The sequence below is a fragment of the Ixodes scapularis genome, unplaced genomic scaffold, assembly GCF_016920785.2.
Source record: "Ixodes scapularis isolate PalLabHiFi unplaced genomic scaffold, ASM1692078v2 PGA_scaffold2__306_contigs__length_199485367, whole genome shotgun sequence".
NCBI classification, from domain to species: Eukaryota; Metazoa; Arthropoda; class Arachnida; order Ixodida; family Ixodidae; genus Ixodes; species Ixodes scapularis.
In genome coordinates this window covers 16,520,350-16,536,914 of record NW_024609857.1, presented here as the reverse complement: position 1 = coordinate 16,536,914, position 16,565 = coordinate 16,520,350, and the positions used below count along the sequence as shown (strand labels likewise).

At 45.5% G+C, this 16,565-nt stretch overlaps 1 non-coding gene across 1 annotated transcript; it reads left to right on the top strand.

The window, feature by feature from the left end:
- Positions 1 to 10,880: 10,880 nt before the first annotated feature.
- Trnap-ggg lies at positions 10,881 to 10,953 on the top strand. Its single transcript has one exon. It is a non-coding gene; the product is annotated as a tRNA-Pro (tRNA).
- Positions 10,954 to 16,565: the final 5,612 nt, after the last annotated feature.

Genomic DNA, 16,565 nt, shown 5'->3' with positions numbered 1-16,565 from the left:
AAGCTCGCTTACGCCAGCAGATCGCAGTAGGTTCGAAACGTTGAGGATAAAATCGGTGCAAACCATTTTGAGTTCAATGCTTACTTTGGGATGCCCCAGCGTTGTGCTGGCACACGGCACGGTACGATCGACCTGTATTTGACCGCCGTATTTGCCCGATAGTAACGTCCTCCATGGGTCGCTGGAGTCTTGAGTAGCTACAGACCTGTTACTTTACAATGCGAGCGTGTATGGGTTTCAAAACAAACACGCAAGAGCGTTTATTTGGGATTTAAATCGACGAGAGGCACGGGAACCGCGCGCAGAAAGAAAACAAGTTCGAACTACGTCGCGGCGCAGTTCACGAAGAAGTCTCTGGTTTCCCAATTGGAATCGTGTGTCATCGCCGTTGTCGCCGTACAAAATATACCAATTTATTTCGTTAACGTTTCTGCCCTTGAAACTACAATCAGCAAGCGCTACCTGCCATCTCACATGATTTGGCGCGCAGCGCCATTTAATATTCCCAAGGAAATCTAAAAAGTAAACATTACAATTCACGCTTTATACAATCCATTAAACATAATACATATCTTCTCCCCCATACTTTATTTTAAACGTATGCAGTTGCTGTAAACCTTGACAGAGACGGAACGATGTTATAAATGATTCGGTATCACTCGATATTTTGTTTTTTTACCCTTTCGTCTACCTAGTTCCGACTAAATGTAGAGATTATTCTAACCAACACTCGGTAATATTTTTTGAGAGCGAAAAAAAGAAGACATTTTTGAAGCTATTTCAGCAATCCAACACTCTCGTTGACAAGGAGCGACGAAGACATCGGCGTCAGTATACGTGTCGGGGTGTCAGGCTCGTCTGTCAAGGGGACGCGGACGAGAGCGGAGAACTAACCCCACAAAGGAAACAACGAGCGAGACCTCGACCCGAATAAATATTCCACGGGTACGGCACGCGCCACCATCCTTCCAGCACGTATTTATTTCACCAGGGTAGATAGTATCCTCTTCGGAGATGAGCTATGGCTCCGCACCGTGGTTTATCAGCAACGTCAGGAAACACCAAGGAAGGAATTGACAGCAAGACCGCACCAGAACCTATGTTATTGTTGTTGTTGTTAAGTTTCGTTTCGTTTTCTTTTCTTTTTTTTTGACTCTAGGGCGGAAAACTACCAATGTCTCGACGGCCTTTCTACGTTTAGATTTCCATTCTTTCTCGTGCTAGGGACGTAGGAGAACGAGTTACAAGGTATCAGTTGGTGTTTTGATGAATCGTTTGATAAATGGACTGACAGTAGCATACAAGAGACCAGGAAATAATGTTTTAACTTCTTCGTTCTTAGCTTTCGTCCTAAACTAATAATAATAAAAAATAAAATGGGAAATTGCGTGGTTGTGTGACGTAGTGTTTCAGCAGACGCGATGACTGCAAGCTTCCACCGTGCTTTTTAAGCACACGGAACTTGTCATTCGCTAGTGATGCTATAAGAGCCGTCACGACAGCCATTGGCCGCGAACGAGTCATGAAACGATATCGGGTTGGAATATTCATGGGTTTTCAGGGGCGTACTGGTCCTAGTATGGCGCAAGTATACTGGCACGAACCGCCACTGATTCAGAAGCTTCTTGGTCGAGGTAAATTATCAAGAAGAAAAGGGGACGATTTCTTTCAGTCTTGCTCTCGCAAAGCTTGATGACGTAATTGCGGGATCGAAACCCTTCGCCTGACGACAGTAGAGCGCAGCACATGGATTGGACACGAGAACTGCGTGAGCACTCAACTTCAGCTCGTAAAAATCGACACCCCGGGTGAAACTCGGGTTGTGGCTCGTGTCTAATCACTGCGGTGACGAGAATAGCCGAAATCTAACAATGCCTGTAGCTCAACACACGTTTTCTACTTTGCCGCGTCAGCGCGTGGCTATGATTAACGTTGGTGGATAGGATAAGCACCAGACCACGTGGCCGCTTGTTCTGGCTCCAAGTTTGAGGGTGAACGACGCTCATGTTTCTCGAATTTATTTGCGAACTGCCATTGCTTAGAAAGAAAAATTAAGAAAAGTTTATTCGGTTATTAACGTTAGGGAGTGATTCTGAGTAGTATTTAGCGGAAGTAAACATATCGCTTCATGACCCCTTTGACAAGTGACTGCAATATTTGTACTTTTCGAAGTGTTATTCGCGCGGGTTAGTCCCGTGGCGCGCGCTTCTTACCGAGCACCGGTGCACTGCGAAGATGCAACACCCCCAAGAAAGCGAGTTCCGCGGGTGTGTCTTCTCCGCAGTGCACCTGTGCTAGGTAAGAAACGCGCTCAACGGGGCTAGCCCGCCGCGGTTAACACTTTGAAAAATACGAATATCGGAGTTCATCTCCAAGCGAATATCGAATAGCGTATTACTCGAGACTACTATTCGAAAATTCGATTATTCGCACAACACTACAGTTTTCTTTCATTCTTTCTGATGTCTTCGTTTGCAATTTTGGTGCGTGTCGCGGCACCGATTGTTTTACGAGTGCTTACTTTTTGCGTTGGTAGCAACGGGCAGCGGACCAGGAGCATACCTCGGCATTCTCACTCATAAGTGCAATCACTCACAATCACTCACGCTCACCGTCAGATTTGAGGTGATCGTGAGTGAGACCGCGAGTCACAAAAAATTGTGAGCGTAAGTGTCATCGTGAGTTCTGAGAACTCATGAGTGTGAGTGCGAGTCCTGAGAACTACTGAGCGTGAGTGTGATCGTGAGTTCTAAGAACTCATGAGTGTGAGTGTGAGTCCTGCGAATTCATGAGCATGAGTTTGATCGTGAGTGTGATCGTGAGTTCTGAAAACTCTTGAGTGTTAGTTTGAGTCCTGAGAACACATGAGTTTGAGTGTGAGTTCTGAAAACTGATGAGCGTGAGTGTGAGCGTGAGTTCTGAGACTCATGAGCATGAGCCTGAATCAAGACGTGAGTCTTAGGGTGGATATGAGTCCGGTGATTGCATTAGTCTGCGTGATGACGTGAGTCTGGGGACCTTGGCCATGATGAGTCGCGGTGAGCGCAGGTATTATCTTAGCTGTGTTGGTCACGTGAGCTCCCTGGCCATCATAGTGGGCGAGGAGACTCTCGCTTCGCAACTACTGCGCGGGGATCAGAGTTGGTTCGGGTGTCGTTCGCCTGCTCCTCCGCCATGTAAACGCGGTGGGTCCTGTGGAGGGCGGAGGAGGGGTGGGGGGTGGGGGGAGGGGCGCTTGTTCTTGCAGACTCCTTACCAGCGCCCTCCGCAATTTGTCAACCAGCTGTGGAGGGCGCGGGGGTATGGAGGGGGGGGGGGGCGTTCGCTTTCATCTCTTCAATTCAGTCTCAGATTTAGAGTGAATAATCGCACATCGTTCTGTGGAAAGGTTTTACTTCCTAAGGAAATGTGTTACTTCCTAAAAGTAAGATGTAATTGCACTGAATTGGATTTTTGAAGTAATATTGTAATTAGTCTTAAACCGAAGTAGTTGCGTTTGTTATTAGATCAAATTCATAAAGTAATTTACCCATATTCGGATACGATAGAAAGACTTAAATAACACCGGATAGGATAAAGTATGATAGCATAAAATAGGTCAGTATGAGATAGAATATGATTAGGATTTGATAGAACACAATAGGAAAGATACACTAATAAAACGACGGGATAGGGTATGTATGATACGACGAAATATGCAGGATACGTCGTTGTATAATATCATCCTATCATCACTTACATCAGGCTAAAAAAACGCAGGGCTACAAAATACCGAGAAAAAAATACGAACTGCATCGCGCCTAACGAAGAAGGTGAAAAGGTGAATGGTGATAAAAATCACAATAGACTGCGTGGTACGAAGGCAGTAGTCGTGAAAGGCCAAAGTAAGGGGAAGTACACAATGCCTGCCTTCGGGTTTTAACACGGAAGAGATGATTGAAGGCGGACGGGGTACGGGGAAGAACTGTAGAGCAGTCCTGTGAAGCTGTTTGTTCGCGAGAATAGCACATTTAGTGGCAGCGATGTTTCGAGGCCGAGAGGTGGACGTGAACGCTGATCGGTTTCGGCAGGCAGCTCCGCTGGAAGCTCCTCGTTGTCGGTTCCGTGCAGGAAGCGTCCTTCTTCTCAATCAAGAGCATCGGAGGAGCTTCGTGCTTGCAGGCTGCGTAAACTGCTCGATGCGGTTGACTTCTGACTTTTCCTCCCTCGAATCACATACCGTTCTTTTGTTCCGAGCAGCAAAAATATACGCTTATAATTCGAATTTCTTGGGTGTTGCGAGCTTTCTACGAAGTGCGCCTATGTTTAGAAGGAAATTCCCACTGTCTTCGCTGTGGCACCTACACCACAGACTTATTACTCGCGTTCAGTGTTTCAGGTGTTATCGAAAAAAAAAAGTAACAACTTACGTTACCCTTTGCTTGGAAATAAAAGAAACGCGCTACAGACATATGTTACGACAAAATAAAAGGGACGCGTTACTATTACCGTTACCAATAAAAAAGTGGCGCAGGTTACCTTTTGTGTTATTATTATTTTTTTTTTTCTACGAATTAGAACGCTCCATTGCTTGGACGTTACAGGTATGTATGAGTGCCATATTTCAAGAAACACTGTGTTCATGGAGAAACGTAACGTAATTACCTTCCTTTTTTTTCGGTTTCACCTGAATACTCACAAGAAAAACGCGAAGAAAAACGCGAAAAATGGAAGAATAGACTCTTTGCACACGCTCCATATTCCAGCCGCCATTGCTGACCTTCTCTTGTCTTACCCAGATGCCCAATCAGTGATGCGGGCGTTGGCGAGCTTCTGCGCAAAGGCAAAAGCTGTGGAGAAAGAGAGTAGAATCTAAAATGGCACTAACCTGCCCGCTGTATACACTCTCAAGAAAAAAGGGTGTCAAAAGGTGTAAGGTTACACCCTTTGTCCCTCTAGTACACCCCCAAACTTCAATTCCACGTACACCGCCCTACAGTCGAAGAGACGGCCCGAAATTTCGCGAGGGGCTTGATAGCCGTTTGGTACAACATTTTAAATAGCTAAAGTACGTATATCAACGACCATATAAAGAAAACACCGCGTTTTTACAGTAGGGCCAAGAAAACCCCGATTATTTTTCTTGTTGTCAGTAAAACGTACATTAGCTATTTTAATAAGTTGTACCACACGGCTATCAAGCCCCTCGTAAAATTTGGGGCCGTCTGTTCGACTATAGGGTGCTGTATGTCGAACTGAAGTTTTGGGGTGTCTTATATGGGACGAAGGGTGCAAGAATACACCTTTTGACACACTTTTTTCTTGAGAGTGTAGTCATGATGAAGTGAAGTAAACGCAATAAAAGGAAACAAAAATTAAAGGACGGTTATGGCAGCGCCCACGCACAGTTGTTGTAAAGCGTCTATCCACATAACTTGGCATCTAGAAACACGAAAAAAAAAAGTGTAATTATTTTATTTGAAGTCTCGGGAACAAGTAAGGAGTAACGTATGTACGTTACCCGATACTCGAAATAAGTAAGTTTAACACATCATTCGTCACTGTTTTTTTTTAATGTAACGAGTACGTTAGTACGTTACCGCCAACACTGCCCGCGTTGCAGTAAAGCTGCAGAACGTTCAAAACGTCAAGAACAGCAAAAAAAGACATTTTTGGTATGAGCTGTAATAAAGTTGATAGAAAGATCGATGATAATCACTAAATATACTGAGGTATCTTTAGTGAGGGGCGGATCCAGATATGTGTGTGTGTTTTGAAGGGGGGGGGGGGGATAGTTATCGTCTTATATTTTTTCCCGCCCTAAAATTTTACTCATGCGGAGCCTAAGGGAGGGGGTGGGGGGGGGGGGGGGGGAACTTGGACCCTGCTTTTGAATCCACCACTGTGTTCAGTGAACACTGAACATATCGAGGCAAGTTGGATTGCAATGGGGCCCCTGCACGTGCAAAGGTGATCGGCTATCAGAGGACATGCGTGTGGATACACGTGCGAAGGTGTGGAATACGGTGTTTTCTGTTTTCTTTTTTTCTTTTCCTTGTTATAATAAAATTCCTAGTTGCGAGTTGGCGCTCCGTATTGTCCCGTTATTCTTCCTAACTTAGTGTTTGCGCCAATTTACCTCAGTAAGGTTTATTGAATTTGTGCACTGATCAAACGAAGGGTACGCCTCAGCAAAGGACTGAGGAATAACTACCTCTTGATTTCGTTCTATTTAATGTATGGCAGAATTGCGAGCCATACATTTATGCCATTAAAAATAAAAACAAACTGACCCTCACCAAACGCTCGAGTTCTTCCAAATGTAATGCTAGCAGTTAAGAGCGAAGGACAAAGCTTTATAAATTAGCAGTATCTGGTTAAAACAATATTAACGATTTTCGCAAATGTTTAATTAGAAGGACCCGTTCCCGGCAGAATACGCTATTCATTTTCATGAATTCGAGGGCAACGGGCCGCCATTTTGTAATTGAAAATGTTACAAAATTTGTTTTAAATTTTTAGTTAGTTCATGGTGAGTTCTGAAACATCGACGTCCGGTCCGAACCGCTAGCGCTATCTTCGGGCGGAAAGTAAGCGTTCGGATTTGTTTCAAACACTCTGTATAACGATATTACATAGATATCACACCGCAACAGGCTTTCGTCATATTGAGGGCGCCTGGAACGTGATGTGGAGCAGTCAAACTGGAAAAAAGTTGGCCGGCACTTTTCCTTCGAGCCACCGATCGGTGTTTTTAAACCTCGTAAAAGTTTAATTGGTAAATAGGTTAACACAAGTAAGCGCGCCAAATATGACACGATTTATTTATTTTCATTGCATCTAAAAAAAAGAAACGAGAAAAAACTAACACTTCCCATTTTCGTAACGAACTGATGTGGTAACTTTAAAAAAAAAATTCCAAAGACGGACTTGGAGTAAAGCAATACGTTTACTGGTGCTCTGGGTGGGCATGCGTCGGCCATTTCAACATGTTCGTGCTAAAACATGTGTCACGTTTTCTTTTAAACCGTACTTCCGTTGCAAGCATAAAACAACATTCGATACAACGTGAAAAGAAATGACGTTTCCGTGCGAACGGACCCGAATTAACACCACATTCATCAGCGGCACTCAGCGGGAGTCTTGAGCGGAACTTTCTTTTATTAGCCGGCAGCTGCCGTATTATCGCACCGCAACAAAGCACGCGCTTTCGTCATCCGTATTTGCGCCGCTTCAATTGGGCACGCGCTCCTTTCAAACTCCTTCCCCCCCCCCCCCCCCCCCCCCCCCCGCAAAAAAAAAATAAGAAAGAAACGAGGGACAATATGTGTGCGCAAGTGGGCGGGCAGGAAGCGCCGTTATGTTTGACGCGGCCGCTCGAGGGACAGAATTGGTTCCGCGCCATTTTGCCCGGCGATGTAAACAGGCGTCGGAGCAATCTCACTAAACCCCGCTGGGGGCACCGACGGAACTCGACAATGGCGAGGGCGGACGTTAGTCTGCTTACCGGAGTATGTCGGGTCGGCGGTTGAACGCAAACGGTGGTTAACCAGTTCAACTAGGTAAATCGAATCAACATTTTGGAGGGGCGAGTGAGACTCGGTGCTTTGAACTAGAATTCGGAAGTCAGCAGTACAACGACTGGACACGAACAATTCTTTGTCTGAACAAGAGCCAGCTCTTATTGGCCTATTCCGAATGCACGCTGTTTCGTCGCGTGAGATTTCATCGATGGGTGCCTTGTCGCAACGCCAGCGTGATTGAATAAGCGAATGCAATCATTATGCAGATATAAAAATCGACGGGAAATGTATTGCTGTTTCCTACAACGATGTATGTTGCTAATTCGTACTGAGCCTGGAAGGCGCAGAGCTCACATCTTTCCCGGCTACCCACTTCTTTTTAGACAACAGAACAAGTATGTTTTATTTCGTTTTTCCCCGTAAATATTTAAGTTCCCTAAAGCTTTCTTACGCTTTTTAGAGATGCCGTTTTACACATTCCGTGTTCTCAATTGAGTGTTACCACTACACCATATTCTATACACGTTTGAGACTACGGCTTCCGGCCACTGCCATCGTGCGGGTGGTGCATGTGGACCGTCTGATAGTCAAATCCGTGCTAATGCGTGCCACGGTTGCCAGATTGGTTCCCCAACAAAGCCTTTTCCACCCAGGTTGGCCGGACTATAGCGTTTGAAGCATGTCCGCTTGCAAACGTGCATAGCTGACAAGGTACTGTAAGGCCTGATGCTGTGGCTGACGTCCCTGCAGCACGGCGGCGGAGGAGGGCCACAGGCAGACCGCTGTCACCCGCCTGCTGTCTCGTCGCATCGCACCTTGAAGCCGCTCCCCGTCCTCGATCCCAGACGTAACAAACACGCGGCGGGTGCCTTCCTTCCTTCCGGGTGCTCTACGGGGCATTCCTGGACAGGCGAGCATCGAGGACCGCGCTCCGGGATGGGAGAGGAGCGACGTGCTTCGCCACTCGCTTTATGCGTGTATTGGGGGCAGCACGGCGACCGGTCGCTATTGTGGGCCACTCTGCCGACCCTCCGCCAACCTCCTGCACTGGCGAAGAAAAGCTGGGACGAACCGCGCCACACCGTTTTATTTGTGGCTAGGGCATGCGCGGGTCATTGTCAATGGGACATCGTCAAGACTGAAGAGGAAGATGCTGAGTTGTCCGTCGTCCTCTAATTTTTTTTGCAAAGCCAACGACCGGCCAGGTATCCACCGGATGGGTGGCGGAAACTAGTCTCGGGGACCTTTTTCCACGTAGCTATTCAGTGTCTTTTGCTTTGGATCTCCGGGAATCATAGATACTATACATAGAGCAAAAGATGCAACGTAAACAAATTTGAAAGATAACAGTCTTGCGGTTGATCAGGAAATATGCAAAATTTTTCCTCCAACAGAAAACGTTTGCTGATACGCACACACCTGGGCAAACGTTTGTCATCGTAGAGCATTCTCAGTCATCTCGCCTGGCTGGCCCGCTGTTGATGCTTGGATCTTCTAAGAATTTAAGGATGCAAAACTTTCGAAGTCTGATATCGTGATAATTAAGACATAGCAGATGTCTTGTTCTAAATTAAAATTAACTGTTGGGCTAGTTGGCTACACATTGTATAAAAATTGAAAAGCGCAAACACCAAGGAAAAGAAGAGGGGACAGAAGAGGGGACAGGAGTAAGCGCTTTGTCCTGTCCCCTCTTCTTTTCCTCGGTGTTTGCGCTTTTGAATTTTTATACAGTCTTGTTCTAGTTATGGATGCCCTTGTAGCATGGGCACATCCCGAGGTTTGGCCGCACAGACAAGCATCAGACCATAAGAATCTTAGCTAGTGTAAAGTAATTATGTTATGAGTATGTTTAAACAGCCGGGGGTTACTCGATCTCAATGGGCATCTGGTTCCTCAGTTGTAGATGAGAACATTAGTCAGTACAGCTCTACTGGTAGCCTGGGGTTCTTAATATGCACCATACAGTAGTGATACCCGACCGCACGCCGGTACGATCGATGCTCATTTAGATCAAAAGGGGCAGGGATAAGGATTTGAACCCAAGATCCCTTGGTTCTACTGCGCGAGCTTTCATCTTCCTTCTGAGTTAGGATGGTGTCATTGTACGTTCACCTTAATTCAATCCCCGGGGAAAGTCTAGAAAATGGTCTCAGGCGCTTGGGATCTTCAGGACCTGGAGGAGAACATTTTTTTTTTTTTTTTTGGCAAACCGTCAGCTGTTGTTATAATACTCCTCAGATGGTACCTTGTTGGTAAGCACTTTTTTCTTAATTGGTTTTTGAATTACTTGCTTTTCTTTTATAGATTTCGCTCCAGGGGCGTAGAGTCAATATGTATCGTGTGCATACGCCCCAACAAGGTTCTCTTCGAGCGACAGAGAAGTGCAGCGAACAAGGCGAGGCCCTTTTTTACGAAAATGAGACGTGTTCTTTGCCAGTTCTTGGAGAAGCGAGCGACGATGTTATATATGCGTATATTAAAAAAGCGCCATATAGCAACCGTCGACAGGTTAATATTTTTATTTATTCTCATTTTTACTCTTTATTTGAGATTTTTCAATTTATTTTATGACTATGATGAAAATTTATTTGGTGATGCGATTAAATCAGATGACTGATTTACTCGCACGATGTCAACTGAAGTGCAGTAAAGCGTGTTCCATTAGAAACACCATTTAGAGGAGAACATCAAAATAGCGTTATTTTTAGCCCCCTGACATCTTTGCAATAGCCAAAATATTGTTATACTTTTCTGACAGCAATACCTTACGCAAATCAACGTCCGCAGCAGATTGATACTTTAATAATAAATTAATCCGCGCGTTTTTTTTTTTCTTGAACTATTACACGAGGAATATTTTTCTGTGAACCGACTAGTCAGCGACGCCACAGCGTGACTTGAGTCCTTTTTGCGAAGGCATGATTTTTTGAGGGAAATACATTTCCTTCCATAACTTCAACAACCTGTGACTCATTCGATAACGGCAATGACTACATTAAAATTCACTTGGGAACACTATTTTTTCTTCGGGTATACTTTATTTAACGCACTTTGCACATCATAGTTTTTTTTTTACATTGTTAAAATAGCAATTCCGGCCCATGCCGCTTGAAGAACACAGGGATGGTTATAATGCAATTAAACGCAAAGGTGCAAGCGAGCTGGATAAGAATAACGAAAGTAATCCCTGGAGAAGGGGAACAAGAGGACAAAGGAAACACACAAATCTCCAAACACAGCGTGGTTACTGGCAAAAATGACTTGCATCTATGCATTTAATTGCATTATAATCATAACCTTAAAATGCAAGCCTTTCACCCTTGTTGGTGTTAGACTGATGGCAGTTGATTAAACCTGTCTACTCTAGTGACGTCTAACCCCTGGTCAGCTCAGTTGGTAGAGCGCTCCACTGGGAAGGGAGAGGTCCCGGGTTCGATACCCGGACCAGGCGATTTTTGCGGTCGCGCACAGTTAGCTGTGTTTGGAAATTTGTGTTTGTCATTTTTCCCTCTTGTTCCCCTTCTCTATGGATTACTTTCGTTATTCGTAACACAGGGATCCTTGGTTCAGTCCTCGCTCCTGCTTGTTTTTGTCTTAGTAAGCACCGCAGACCGGCGTGCAGTCGTGTATCACTACTGACTGATGCACGTAAAAAAAATCTCGGGCTACCAGTGGTACTATGCCGGCTAAATCTAGCATCTACTGCGGAGACAGCAGACATCCACTGAAGCTGACAAACCTCACGCTGTCTAAACATGCAGAGAATGCTTTTTTTTATTTTTTTTAATATCGTTTGAAGTTAGTGCAGAGGCTAAATCCGCTGTCGCACCTCTCATATATCGTATACAAAAAATACGGTGTCCTCTGAAGGCACGTCGACAGAATTACCTGCGGACAGGCCTCTAAAGCACGTTGGACGCTTTTTTGCCTGATACATATATGTATGCTCCGAAGATGTCTGGTGCAGTCAGCTTTTTTATGACCAATGTTACAAAACCGCCAAACGAGGAAAAAAAAAAACGCACCTCGGGCAGTGTTTAGAGACTGTCTTTTGTATACGATGTATTAACAATGTAATCCCGGCTTTAAACTATCGTAACCGAACCGCACAGCGCGGGAATGACGACGTCGCACAGCCGAGGTGATAGAGGTGGACGCGCGGGCGACCGCATTTTTATCTCGCGCACATAAAACGCCGCTGACAGGAAGCGCGTATAAGTGCCCTAGCAGCGCATGAAACGAGTTTCTCCCGGTCGCTGCCACCGCCGGCAGGAACGGGCCTCGACGTCTTCATGGGCGCCGGCATGCTACGCGCGGGTGGGGCGGTGGTGGTGGTGTGGTGGGGCCTATGCCAGTACCACCTAGAAGACGAGTCCTGAGCATGACGTCATTGTTAGTGGACCCCCGACCCGCCCCAAGTGGCAGGCACGCTAAAGCTAAACGAGACAGACGCCGCGAAGCGGCAGCCGCGTCCGTCTTGGCGTCGCTGCGTGCTAGCGTCAGGCTTGTTGTGAGACGTTGCGAGACGCGCTACGTCCATGGGCCCCCCAGTGATGACGTTTAGGGGGAAAAGGCCCAGGCCTTGTTCTTAAGGACGGCAGCGTGTATTCACGTGGTAAAAGAGAGGCGTTTGACTGGTCCAACGATCAACGATAGTTTCCTTCGCGCTGTCAGCTTAGGGGTGAATGAAGCATTGTGGAGCCGATGTATACCGTTCACCTAAGATGACGTGCAGTGGAAGATTCGTGCATAAAAGTCCTCCTTAGCCAACTGATTAGGCCCCTACCCATACCGAAGTGCAGAGAGCGAGGTTGGGTCATGAAAGGGAGACGTTTGAATTGTCCGGGGAGCGCGTATAGCTCCTACCACACCGTCAGCTTATAGGAGTGAACGAGGTATGGCATGAGAGATCGCGGCCAGGAATATCAACTGTTGTCGCCCGAAAGTTACGGATCACCGGCACGAATTGTTTGCGTCCGCGAGTATTGCACGCGGATTGCCGGCTCACTTTATAAAATTACTGCCGGGGGCTTAGACAAAGAACCCGGAAGCACAGGGACGAGGCTGGGCCCTGTTGCGCATGCGGTCCGCTGTCTGTACACGAAAGCAAATACGCGAGGTGATTGTCCGCAGTATTTGCATTGAGTTGGAGGGAAAAGACGAATGGGTAGGCTCTGGTAGTAAACGTTTTACGGTAAACAGTCCAGCAAAACAACTTCCTGATTCGCGGTGGTGTAACCAAGCGTGTTTATTTTTTTAATCGTCTCATGTTTTCTTGTAGTTTCCCTTGGCCCCGCCCGTGATGTTTTAATGGGATTGATGCAGATTGGGGGGGGGGGGGGAGGGGGGGAAGAGCGCAACAAAAATCAAGCTTGTGAGGATGGCAGCTTTGGCGAGTTGGTAAAGCATCATAACACCAACAGCGAAAAGACAACAACACACACACAGGACACACACCCGAGAGAGACACAGCGCTATCAAAACTGCTAAGTATTCTTCGTCTTCGCGAGAGCCGCAACAATATTTTCCGTATCTCACTGGCGTCTCATCTCTCCATTTGCCAAAAAATTCGAATCCTTTCTGCCTCACTGATCTCTCTAGTGAACTTCTGGCTACTTCTACGTATAGCAGAACACCGCGTAAAGTCAGCCTCACACCCGCTATCGCGACAGTGTAGACCTAAATGACCGGAGATCACTTTGTGGGTATTATAGTAATGGTCTCTTAACCGTTCGTTGAGGCAACGCCCAGTTTGCCCTATATATCGCTTGCCACACGAAAGTGGAATAGAATAAACTACATCGTCTGTGCAAAAAACAAACACTCTGCGTTTTTTTCTTTTTGCCGCGTGTTTGTTGGTTGTTATTTATGTTAACTCTTTTGCTTAAACTGGACAGCTTGTTGGGAGCCGAAAAGACTGAAAAAGGTGGAAACTTACTGGAGAGAGCACTCGATAGCTCTTGTACCAGCTGGTTAAGAAGGGCGTTTTGTCGTTATGTCAAGACGTGTCTATAAGACAAAACCCATTGCAGCTTTAGATTTTATCGTTCAGCGCCAAGTCTTGACTTCATTGAAAAAAGGAAAAAAAACAAGCGAAAACTTTATGTCATGCCTTAGAGCTGAGGAAGTTATGCTCTTCAATATACAAACGCAACCACCCCACCTTAGAACTCTTCACCGCCAAAATACACAATCCTGATTGATTCTTACTTGGTGATTGTATCTCAGAGGGGGCTTAGAAAAAATCACTCGCTTTATATTTGCAAGACAAGTTAAAGCTTCTTACTGTGCACGATTCCTTCCTACTGAAGAATTCTACTGAAGTCATCAGTTTTTCTACAAGAGTGCAACGGGAAGAGCCACAAGGCGTGATCCATTGATGTCAACGACCTATATTATTGTCTACCCCAAGACTCACTTCTCACCTATGTTGAAGACTGCATTGACTCCTTCAGGGCAGTGGCGTTCTAGAATGCCTGTGGTGTTTCCCCAAGTAGTTTTCTAAAGTTACTCGCACTGGTACCCTAAATCCACATTGGCCGCCTAGAACCGCAACATCTTTCTGCAAAACAAGGGGTCTGTATCGAATCAAGCCTAGCGCCAATCCTTAGCGACATTTACCTTGCGCACCATGATAGGCTGCTTCAGGGTCACCCAAAGGATTCGCAAGTGGTCAAGGTGTTTTGTTATGTGGACGACTTTCTTATCTTCTCTGATTGTGACAACTTCTCGGTTAAACGTTCTGTTTTCACATTCCTAACCATATTCGAGACCTATGTAGCATTCCTAAAAATCCCTCACGAGCTTCCCTCCGAAGACTCGTTGATATCCTTACCCCTCCGGCTCCTTTTGTTAGATGATCATGTCTGTTGGACTTAAGAACCGGACAGAAGTCACTCCTATGTTTGCAGTCGGCACATCAAAAATTAGTTAAGAAGAGCGTAGCAAATCTGTGCCTTAAAAACGCCTTGACGAAATCCTGCCCACATTCCATTACATGCAGTTTCGAAGGTCGAATTTCTAGGCTGGTTTCCAGTAGGCTATCCTGCATCCCTATTAACTCCCGTGGCTGAAGACATTCTGAAAAAAAAAATATAAAGCGAAGTGGTGACACTGACAGGCAGTTAAGGGACAAACAAAGAAGAGCGGTAATCATATGCCCTATATTCACAACGTTTCCCACTCGGAAAAAGAAGATCGGGAAGCAAGAAAATGAATGAAGTCTTTTCGGCCCTCGACAAGCTGTCCAGTTCAAGCAAAAGAGTTATCAATAACAACCAGCAGGTACGCTGCACGAAAAAGAAAACACCGCGGAATGTTTGTTTTTTGCACAGATAATGTAGTTTATTATAGATAGAATTAGGACAGCGTGTTGATTAAACGTCGTGGTATGCGAACGCAAAAGGAGACAAGGGACAAGAACAAGTCAGACACATGTCTGACGTGTTTTTGTGTGCACCTTGTCTCCTTTTGCGTTCGCATATAGCAAGTAGTTTATTCTCTTCCTTTTCCTTGTGGCAAGCAATATATAGGGCAAAGCGGGCGCTGCCTCAACGAATGGTTAAGAGAACATTACTATAATATCCACAAAATGATCTCCGGACAATTTAGGTCTACACTGTCGCGATTGCGGGTGTGAGGTTGATTTTACGCGGTGTTCTGTTATAGGTAGAAGCATATAGCCAAAGCTCACTAGAGAGAACATTGAGGCAGAAAGGATTGCACGGCTTAAAGATGTATGTTTCAGTGCCCCATCCTTGACGTTATCAAACAAAGAGCTAGAATATTTCGCAAATGGAGAGATAAAACGCCAGTGAGCTAGGGAAAATATTGTTGCCCCTCTCGCGAATTGGGCGAAAGCAGTTTTGCCATCCTCGTTCCTCGAGCAGAAGAACCCAAAAATACGATTGAGTTGTAAGTCAGCGCTATGTGCCTCTTGGATATCCGTGTCCTCCGTGTGTGTTGTTGTTGTCTCTGCGCTGTGGTTTTTATGACGCAACAAAAAGTGCGAGTTCTATAACAACGAACACCTTAGCACCAACTGGTACGGGTAAATAAGACATCTTTTTTTTGTTGTTGTTTTTTAATTGTGACAGCTAGTGGATGTTTGTATTGTTTCTAATTATGATTTCTTTGAAATAATATTCGAGGGTTGAAGGTAAGAGGTATACGGGTTGTCATCATTAATCAGGGGGGGAGAAATACGCCCTTTACTCTCTCCTCTCTCTCATCTTTAACCCTCGCCTTTAGTTCCCCGTACCTCTTCCCCTTTATACAGAGTAGCCGACCGAGACAATTACCCAGGTTAACATTTCTGTCTTTCTGATTTTTTCTTTCCTACTTCCACCGTATTCACTCATAGCTCATGGTTTCATATTCAAAACAATTTAGAGTTACTGAGAGCTTAGAAGAACGTACCGAGTGTAATTAAAACTCACATCAACCTGCATTCGTTTTTTTTGTTGTTGTTTTTTTTTACGTGCAACGTTTTTTTTTTTTTTTGTTTGTTGCTCCGAATTTTGTGAAGCCGCATTTTGTTAAGCCGCGGCCTGTGACGTCGTAATATTTCAAAAAGTTTCCCCGCTAAATTTAGTGGGAAAAATGACGTCACATGACTTCGTGTCAGTTTCCCCCCTTGATTTAGCGGGAAAATTGACGCCACGTGATCTCAACACCAATTCAGATTCCCCGCTAGATTTGGCGGGGGAAATAATGTCACGTGAATTGACGTCACAGTTTCTCCGCTAAATGTAGCGGGAAAATCGACATCCCATGACTTCAACGCTAATGCAGTTTCCTCGCTAGATTTAGCGAGGAAAATCATGTCAGATGACTTTTCGTCAACTGACCCATACGCAGATTCAGTTTCCCCGCTCACTTTAACGGGAAAACTGAATTGGTGTTGAGGTCGCGCGACGCTAAACGTCTGTGACGCAAAAGCGTTTCACGTATATCCAACACGATTGCCTATAGCAATTTGCCGTACAAATTTAAGCTGTCAGTGTTCATGCGCAGCAACGTCTCGGGACTGCGTGACGTGAGCAAAGCCCCCTACATCCGTAT